Raw genomic sequence first — 10,987 nt, forward strand, 5'->3', positions numbered from 1 at the left:
AAAACCCTGCCTCTTGCACATATAATGTGACTCTGAGCTGAATTAAATTCTTCATAATCTAGAAAATATTAAACTGCATAAAAATTTTCCTTCTTCAGTCCAAGAGAGTTTCAGCTGAGGGAGTTGCCTATGAATAATTTCCTTTAAGAGTTTTGTCCTTTATCTTGGGGCAATTCTCTTATTGTAGTTTTAGATTAACAATTAACTTATTTCAATTTAGCTTAAAAGGAAAGAACAGTGTCCCCATGGCAGTTTGCTTGGGTTGAACTGCAGCCCTTGTGTACCTGAGTACCACACAGGGCTTTTTCCACATTAAAATGGAAGATCTGTCTGCAGTGATCTGAGTACAGCAGACAGGAGCAGATACCTCTGTGGTCTAAAACGAGGTCAGTGTAACTATAACTTTGCAGAAGTGCCTGCAAGACCAGCTGTTGACATTCTCATCCTCCACCAAATCCGCACCCAGCCAAGGTGGAGTGTGACAAATGTGACAAATCTTGGTGTGGATGGGTACCTGCAGGCACCTGGAATGTCAGAGTGACTCCTGCAACCCAGCCTGGCCAGGTGTGTCCTGGTCTGACTGTGCATCCCCCCTGCAGCCACATCTCCTCGTGGGTAGAGATGATCTTTGAATTGGAGAAGAGACTTGTTTTACTGATTTTATATGTGCACCACCTGGAAATATCCACTTTAATTGCAGCAGTTTTGAAAGAAATGTTTGTAGTACAAATGAGGATAAGGACCAGGCTTACACCAAAAAGAAATCCCAGCAGGTCTCCTTTGAATTTCACTGAATAAATGATGACTCTAAGGAGAAATCTACTTAGTAATCTAGGGGGTGACTGAGTGACAGATGTACAAACCTTCTTACTTTAACAAACTGTAATAATATTCATGGTTTGATATATGAGGTACTTTTTCCAAACATCTACTCACCACATAAACAGGAAGGAATTCCTTTTTTATTATTTTTTTTGTAGAGCACTGAAAGGTTACTGGAGAGTTTCTGATGGTTTAATTTAGGGGGATGAGTTGCTTTCTCTTCAAAATATTTGTACAGTTATTTCCAGAAGAAGAGAGTGCTTGATGAGCCCAAAATATAATCAGGACAAAATATATGTTAGTATAAGATATCTTACGAGTCTCTCCGTTCATTTGTACAAGCCATCCATCACCAGACAGAAGGGAGAGACCAGTGATCAGCTGGTGGCTGTAAATCTGTCCAATTCTGTGACTCACTCTAGCCAGACGCATTTGCAGAAAGCCCAGGAGCAAACTCTGCCCTGTGTTAAACATTAGCAGAGTGTTGTTCATGTGTGCCTTATCAATCATATAGTCTTAAAGTAAAGGCATCCATTCCACAGATGCAAATAAATGAATTACCAGGAACTTCTGGGATTGTTGTTTATGCAGACAAGCAGGTGAAGTACTGGAATTTTTTATTCTGAAGAGCACAAAGTACCAAAAGAGTCAAAATCATTTTATTTCTATTTTTAAAGGTCAGTGCCTGATTCTTGTCTAAATTCTCTGAAGCAATTTTGCTCTCTGAAGGAAAAAATGTTCATGATCTTACAAGACCTGGGGTTTTATTTCACCTATCATCAGCCACCTGTAAAGCAGGCGTCTTCTGTTAGCCAATCACTTCATTTTCTTCTGTAATTAGCAAGAGGAGCAGTTCAGCAAAGCTGACACCTCTGCTTCCTTTTCTCTGCTGGTGGTCAAGGGAACCCATACTATGAATACAGACAACCTGCCTAGCTCTTAGATGCTCAGTGCTGTCCAGTACCTGCTTTGTTGGGTTTCAGCTACCCCAAACCTACTTTTCTGACGCCTGGGAAACCTTTGCATAACCAGCATCTGCCTCACTGCAGCTGCAGCAGCTGGAAAGGGGCTGTAATTAGGGCACTGTCGCTCTGACTGAGCATGCAGGAAGCAGGCAGAGGATGAAGTGCCTCTGTGCACTTGTGTCCTACTTAACTCTCAGACACTGGATTTCCCCTACATCCTTTTTCACTGAAAATTTATCAGTTTGCAAAGGGACCTTCCTCCATGTCACAGTGAGATGCCAAGTCAAGGTGTTGCTGAGAATCCTTTCTGGAAAACATGATGCCACATGTACCACTAGCTCCCTTTGATTCTACAAGATATCTCCATCTCTTTATGCTCCTAAAAAGGTTCTGGGATGTTCAAGGGACAGAAGAAATACTTAAAGCTACCTCTGGCAACTTGAGCCTGTTTTGAGCCTGGGCAATTTCCATCATATGCATGGTATCATTCAAGCATTTAATATTTATATTCTGCCCCTTAGACCTCTCAAAAGACATTCCCTCTACCAGTACACACAGGAAGATGTTATGATGAAACTGCCTTTTTCAAATTCTCTAGAATCTCACTGGAGGAGTATAGGACAAGGCAGGTTCCTGACTCTGTTCTAGTCACATGGAAAAAAGGAGTGAGGAAGGGTGAGGAGGAGAGAAATGTTGAACACCTCTATTACTTATTTGTCTTATTTGCCAACAAGTTTGACTTCTTCACTCCTGCCTTTACACCTTGCAGAATTTAATGTGTGATGCAGTCAATGTCCATCCTGTATCCCATCCTCACTCACTTATCACAAAATGGTGGTTTATTACCACATTTACTTGTTTTTCGCGTTCCCACCCCTGACTCTTCCCTCGTGCTCCAATTCCATGTGTACTTGTTGCTTCCTTGACCTGTTAATACTTCATAATCCTTATTCACACACTTCTACCTCTTTACTGCTTCTGACTGGGCCACAGCCATGGCCTGAACATTCAATTCCCACTGTGCCCTGCACTTCTCAAGGAAACACAAAGCTCAAGTTAAAGGTGCCTTCTTTCTCTATGCATTTGTGTTTTGCACATTGAGCCACACGACGTGTTTTCAAACTGCTGACAAACAGTGACTGCATTTACAACATTTTGCATTTCAGAGTTTAACAAATTTCATGGATGAAAACCCTGCATGTCCAATTTGAATAAGTGGGGAATTCAGATGCAGTTGTCCTGTGTCTTCACAAACTCCATGAAGTGCCAGATGACCAGTCACTCTAATCGCTACATGGGTTTGGGAGCATTTGCTTCCTGAAGAGTGATTATGTCCAAAACAGATTGTGCCCAAAGAAAAATGATCTGCATGAAAATGCACTCAATTATAAACTGCCACAGCAGAAATGGAACCTGACAGCCCAGCTGCCCCACAGGACTTCTGCATACATCACTGAGCAGAAGAAATGGTGCTAAGGACCAAGCTCATAAAATTCACTGACAGGTACCAAAACATACTCTGATTTTCAGAAACAGTTGGTTCCCAAGTAGCTTTCAAGGGGGCAAGGGGAAGAACTGGATATGTAGGGCACCGGAGAGGAGAATTTGGTGGAACCAACATTTTTAACCATTTGCAACCGTCCAGAGGTCTGATGCACTTAGAGGTAAATGTGTGTGTGTTGAAAGTAAAGTTCCTGTTGTAGAGAATGGGACTCTACCAAACAATGACACACGTCTTCTACCATGCATGAGGGGTTTATACCTTTCTCTTATTAATTCTTTTATGCAGCGATTGAAGCTGCCAGGTACCGAGTTCCTTGTCCTTTCCTTAAGGAATAAGATGCCAGATACTATGAATGCCTGACACCACATGATGCACAGTCAGTGGCAGATTAAGGGAGTAATTTTCTTCTACTACGAGATCTGTGATGTGAGAGGGAGTTGTCTATCATAAGGCAGCTACACTTAGGTTGGTAGCAAAGCATCATTTAAAAGTACAGCAAAGAGATATTGTGAAAGGATCCTGATCACCAGCATTCATCAGTTTTCAGAAGAAAACTAACAAGTGTGGTAATAAGGATGGAAACTCTATAGAATGATCATGGAGAATAAAGGAATGAAAATAGACCTAAAACTTAATTATCTCTTCTAAAGAAAAATAAATGTCAAGATATAAGTCAGATGGAAATAGTGTCTAAGCTACCAGCCTGATAAATACTGTGGTTGCAGATAGAGCACGGCTATTGGGAGATACTACTTTATTTGGAAAAATATCCAAACCAAAACCAATTAGCAAAAGGAATAGATGCTTGTGTTAAAGACCAAAAATACTGAAGTCTAGAGGTGTTTGAACATGCCAGAAATGCCAGAAAGTACCATAAGTAACCGTGGTACCATAAGTAAGTACCATAGGCAAATGTGTGGAAGATATCAACACAAGCAGAGCCATCGTGCAGACCAAGAATTAAAGCAATGGGACTGAGGATGATCCACTGAGTATACTGGCAATGGCACCATGCAAGGCAGAAAGAGATTCCAGGGACCTGAGGGCTGCGGAGGCTGTGGAAACATTGGGTGCAGCAGCAGGGCTAACAATGCTCAGTAGAGTATTGCACTAACGTAGTTTAAACATTTTTGATATACAGTCTGATCTATTCAGAGATGAATGAAGACTCATGACATCTCTTATATTCCAGCACCCAAGTACTCTGGGCAGGAAAACCAGAGGATCCTACAGGCTGGTTGAAAAGATAGGGAGATTATTCTAGAGGATAGGAAGAGATCAGTGATGTGGTCATAGGACTTTGTAATGGTCTGAGTGCACTGAGTGCTGCTGAAGGACGCCAGCCCTTCTCTTGGTACACGAGCATCCAAGCAAGCCTGATCCCAGTGTTGCCTATGAATCAGTCATACTGAACACAATTCTGTTGGACACACAGAGACAGGACCTGAGGATCACAGCTAAGAGCCAAAGTGGACTGTCAAGAAAAAAAAATTAAAAATGCCCTCAGGAAACAAGACATGTTTTAGCTTGTAATTTATTCTAGTTGACATATGAAGCTGTGGGACACCAGGGAACATGACCAGAAATATTCTCTGCGCTAAAATAATCTCTGTCTATAAACACATTTTTCAAAGCAATGGGCATCTACAGGACAAATTTGAGCTAGAAGTAGTGCAGTCTGAGCCTGGCAAATTGGCTGGATCCATTTGATTTTCTGGTCTCAACTGAGCAGCAGCTGTCAGGACCATAATGCCAAGGTAGCACTGCAGTGTCAGAAAGCAGCAGGTAAGCAAATCTGAATTGGCTGAAAGCTGCTGTAGGCAGAAGTGTTAATACAGCCAGTAAACTTTACCAACACAGCCAGCGTCGTCAGCATGCTCTGCTGGGTCCTTGTTTCACTGGTGTATGCCCAAAGGGACAGGCACAAGGAAGGCAAGGCCCTGTGTTGCTATGTGATCAGACTGTTGTGTCTCCTGGATCTCCCAAACACAAAGATTATAGCTGATGACCTTGGTATTATTGAGGGAAGGAAAGCCTAGGAAATGTGAGAAACCCTTAAAAAAGCTCCATAAACACTTCAAGGGGGAATAAAGATAAGAGGTTTTGAAACAGCAAAGCCCTCCTGGACATTTCAGGCTCCATTACTAAATTCCACAGTATCAGGGAATGTTCTTGAACACTGGGGCATACTTGTCTATGTTCTTAATTGCCAGATTAACATCCAGCATGGTTTTGGCCAAGCAGCCTGATACTCTAGTGAACAACTTCCATGCAGAGCTTGGAAGGCAAAACTGGGTAGGACTATGCCCTGTAGGCAGTTTGGATGTGGTGCAAGGATAGGGTTCAATGGCACGGGCAGGGGTTGTTCTGTGTCTGCTGATCTCCACTCCAGGAACTTTCTCCAGACATATTACACTGCCACAGATAAAATTTTGGGACTCTCCAGGGATTCCGACAGAGTACTAGGGACAATAAAATCACTCCATAGCTCTCCTCCTCTCCAGAAAAAAGGAGGCTGTGCCACTGCTGAGGGAGTAGGAGTACTTAAGAGGCAGCCTGAGAGGAGGCATGCCTCACCCTGAGGAGTAAAGGCACGTCTCTGAGAAGCCAGAGACTTTTTATATGTGTGAGGCTCAGATTTAAGATACTTTATATAAAATAAATGTTTGAAAGCATGATGCTGCACAGCTGAGCAGGTCTGAGTCCAGCAGCAGAGACCTCACAACCTGACGGGAAAGAAAACACAGCAGTTCATCCAGCTGAGTCTGTGAACCATGGACTAAGGCAGTGGATGAAGCAAAACTTAAGAAGAGTGGCAGTGAACAGAAATCACGTTGTGAAATGCAGTGCATAGTCTGGATACTACAAAGAGCATGAGTGAGCCTGACACAGGGAGAGTGGGATGGGGGAAAACACAGATCTGGGAAGAAAACAGAGCCACAGAGAGAACAGGTTTTCATGCAACACAATGAAGATGCCAACCTGGTTACATCAAGTTCATAATCAAGATACTGAGAACAGGAAGTGGGGGAACTGGTTTGAAAACAAACTCATCTGAAGGTATATGAGTTTGAAACAGTAAAAAAGGATGTTGATTAAAGCCACATCTGTAGGTTCAGGAACATACGAATACTTTCCTTAGTGGCAATGGGTCTTGTAAAGCACACTCAAGCTAAAATTGTTCAAAATAGTGGTTAACTCATTCTTGTGTGACTTACAAGGCGTAGCGTATCTTTCAAGAAGGAATTCTTTGGAGGTTTACAGGGGGATCACTGTCTCAGTACATGGCTACAAGCAGTTGCAGGTTCTCTGTAGAAATAAGAAGTATCCATTTCGTATTGCAAATATGTCATGGCTATCAAGGACTGAAAACATGAAATGGCTCTTAGTTTTTGACTTGCTGATTTAATTCTATTCTGTGCAGGTCCACACTTCTCCTGCAAGCAGTCTCAAACCAGGCAAATGAGGAAAGGTAACAACAGAAACTCTTTTGGATTTATAAAGCAGTGATCATGCTGGTCCTCAGCCTGCTTCAGATGACTTAGTCCTTTTCTATCTATTTCAGAAAAAAAGTAACAGCTGTGAGCAAGGAAATAGAAAAGGAGGGAGAAAAAGTCAGGGAGATGGATCATGTCACAGATGTCTAAAGTCTGATAATGATGGAAGGATGGAGGAGATTTCAGTGTAGAAGAAAGCTGGGAATTCTCTGATAAAATGTCTGACTAAAAAGGAAACATTAATGTTAAAGGAATACAAATAGAATGGCAAACAAATAGTTGATTTCTACCTTGGGATATTTGAATTGTGGCAGGATTCAGCTAAGATCCTGGAATACGCTTTGGAAGAAGGTGAAACCATGTCCTAATCGCTTGATCATGCAAGGTGTGCACACCAGGCCATCCCTAAACTTTTTCCTGCTCTGTGGCACCACCTCCTGGCACGAGTGACAACACAAATCCAAAAAAAACGATGGAAAGCAAACTTCTCATGTTTCCTTTGATCTAAGTTATTGCTAGAGCTCCTTGTATGAAGGAAGCACAGGATGATATCATTTTTGGATCAGAGGTCTAAATACGTGTGATTGAAAACAATTGCATTATTAGCATTACAGAATTAAATCCTGAGTAAAATAACGGTGCATTAGCACAGTATAAACCCTGCTGTATCAGTAATGAAGTGACCTTTGGCAGCATGTACATTCCATGTCCATCCACCCACGGTTTTCTATGTCTTCCAAACTTGCTCTGTAAACATAGACGAAGCAAGAAATTGATCAAGGAAAAGTCACAAAGTTCTCTTTTGTGTCCAACAGGAAGTTTTGAAACAAGAGCTCACCCGCAGACTGTCCTGCCACTTCTAAAGTCAGCAGCAATGCTGTGGCACTGCAGGAAAGATTCCAGTTTTACAACACCTGAATCACCACTGGATGCTCAAGGTGAGCTGCACACGTGGGTCACTACAAGCCATTAGGCAGAGAGGACTACTCGGAATGAAACCTGGAGGCATTTTTCAGAGACAGCTCTCTGCCACCATTCTCCCTTCTCTCCAGAGGAGAGCTCTGCCTTCCTTCCAGGTTTTGCTAAGGGGCGGTGTCTGAAATCACATTCTCAAAGGTGGGCATCTGGCTACAAGTAAAAAAAGTTACTATTTTTGCCTGCTGTTGTTTTTTAATATGTCTTCACCTTTAGTCTGTAAATTGATGAAAAATCAGCATTTGTGCTTTCTGTGTCTGCTGCAGTGTCTATTTTCTAGGCATGGACTGATCAGCTCCAGTCTTGCCCTTATTTTCATATTCAAAAATGTGTCACAGTAGACAAGCTAATGGATTCAGGTGGAAAAGCCACCTGATGTATTGGGTAATATTTATTAAAGATTTAGAAGCTAGTTGGCAAAAGGCTCTTCTCAGAAAAGCAGAAAAACTTAATTTAGTAATAACTGACATAGTCAAATCAGTAAATGGGTGGAATGCAAAATTATATTCTATTTAAATAAGATATTCTTGCATTTAGGAGGATTAATCAATCTGGTAAATGTAAGTAAAATTTTCAACTGATCTTTCAAGATGGTATTTCTAAAAAAACTGCTTAAATGGGCAAAAAGGAAGAGGGGAACCAAGTTGCTGATCCTGTCACTTTCAAGCTACAGAGTTATGGATCTGGAACAACAAAATAGAAACTTACAAAACTGCTACTTTACAACTTTATTCCATGTACTTCAGGAAACATTTTCACCAACACAGTGGAAGAGGATGTGCTTTGAGGGAAATCTGAGATGATTACTTTTCTTGTTATTGAGTTTACCTTGTGCTTACCACAGGAAAATGAGCCTTAATACTTCATCTTACTCCTTCCATGGCTGCTTTTTTTGTAAAACATCCAAACCCTCTCTACCTGATCTGTAAGAGGAAATTAATGGTTCTTCCTACTGATGTGTCTGCAAAAAACATTGGGAGTGGCTGCCAACGCCTTCTGTACAAAGCTGTCAGGGGTGTTTGCTAGATCTGTATCTGAAGACCATGACTGAATGAACTTTGCTCAGCGCAGTTTCAGTGACCTTGTAGTCTAACAATGGTACTCTTTTACAGAAAAGTGTTTTCTTAAATAAAGGATAATAAAATTACACTTAAGAATATTGTAGATGCAACATATGGAACACAACTCTTGTTGCAGTTATCAGAATCTAATTACTCCAGGGGAGGGATGTGGAGTTGAACTAAACTGCTGGTTTCAGAACATCTCCAAAACTTACTTTTCAAGATATTAAAGAGTCTGAAATCCAGCCTCTGACTTGGATCAATGCTTCTGTATTGCTAGTAAGACCAATTTTATGATGACGTGCTTCTTGCAGGACCTCAGATAAACATGGCAATGAACAAAGCAGATTTTGGAGCACTAAAATGTCAGGCAGATTGTTCAGCAAGTATTTATACCTTCTGTCCTAGTAATCAGAAAGGTGACATTGCCTTTGAGAGGATAAAATTAGGTGCTAACTCCGTACATTCACTGCACAGTTCTGCAATGGCACATGCCAATACTCTTTGAAGTAGAGTAGCAACAGCAATACAGCAGAAAAAGGGAGGATATGATCCAGACGTGGTTTTGACAAAAGTGCTTAGTAAGACATACTGCCAGTGCCAAGAATGTGGAGCTCTGGGAGTCTGAGACCTTTTTCAACTATGGTGGGAAGGAACTGAACCACTGTGGGTCTCAGGGAAAGAAATTAAGTCAGGCAATACCTTTGGGTCTCAAAAGTGTTTAAGAAATCACTACTCTTGTTTTATTTCCCTTCTGTAGTACATTCCCACCCTTTTTCTCAAAGGTGACTCAGTTTTTAAGCCTACTTCCTCTTCTTTCAGGTTAAAGGAAAATTTCTAGTGCATTATTTAGCATTGCCTTCCCACTACTTTCTTCTCTTTTATGTACCTCCTTTATTTCCTTTATTCACAATAAGGAAATAGTGTTATGCAGGTGTAAGAGGATTTCTGGACCTAATTCAAGCAGTGTTTTCATGTCTCATTCATTGACACAGTGCTTTCACATTTGAGCACCTTGCTCAGGACATTTGCAAAGGTACTGAAAAAGCTTAATTCTCACTTTGTTTTAAAAGCAAGGCACCCAGTAAGATAAATAACAGACTGAATGAAGAGGCCATCCCAAATAAAAAGAGATCTCACTGAAAGAACATTAAAAATAATGACCTTCTTGAAACAGCTTTCTGAGACTGAATTTGGGTGAAGCTCTGAACAACGTGATCTAGTAGGAGGTGTCCTGGTCCATAGCAGGAAGTTGGAACTAGATGATCTTTAAAGTCTCTTCCAACCCAGGGCATTCCATGATTTCATGATCCCATGATCTCAAAGAGATGGAAACATCTCTTCTGCAGGCTTCTTTCTCTTACGAGCAGTGGCACTGAGAACAAAATCAAATTTCAAGTTAGAAGTTCAGGCTTCTTTTCAGGTTCCCAGTGCACCCCAAGATTTCATTTTCTCTCATAAACAGTGCAAAATAGATTGAAGCAAGAGACATGATAAACCTCCTGTCAGAAAAGATGGAGTCTCTTTCTTTACCAAAAAAGATGGCTGCATTCAACCTGCTTTTTGGGAACAGTCCCAGCTCCTGCTGTCCCACAAGCTGTGTCCAGGCCTTGTCTAGAAGAGGGATAGAAGTTGTGCCAAGGAGCAACCCAGCAATTACCCAGCCCAAACCTGTTTAGTTCAATAGTGTAAGTTTAGCTGAAGCTTCCAAACATACCTCAACCACTCCAATGTGCTGCCTTCAAACAAATAAAAATTGGAATTGCATTGAGTATTTTATAATTTACCAACTGGAAAATAAGATTTCTATCCCACATGGCACTGGAGACACTTCCCCTCATCAGAAGCACAAGGATTGAGACAGGTCTGTGGATATCTCGTGTGAAAGCAAAGGAGACTGTAGTACACTGTGACTAGCTGGGTTTGTGATGTGGCACAGTAGCCCAGCTATGGGACTTCTCCAAGTTCCTAACGGCACACTGGAACCACTGAGGAGTTAAAGATCCTGTGAACTTTGCTCAATCTTTGCCTACATCTCTCATTGCTCATGTACACCTTTAATTACAAAGACTGGCAGTAACACACACCCTGAGGCATTTCCACTCCCAGCCAGCACGGTGGCATTTGGACAAGAGGCTTGTTCTACCTGCTCACCTCCAGGGA

Source organism: Corvus hawaiiensis, chromosome 26, assembly GCF_020740725.1.
Source record: "Corvus hawaiiensis isolate bCorHaw1 chromosome 26, bCorHaw1.pri.cur, whole genome shotgun sequence".
NCBI lineage: Eukaryota > Metazoa > Chordata > Aves > Passeriformes > Corvidae > Corvus > Corvus hawaiiensis.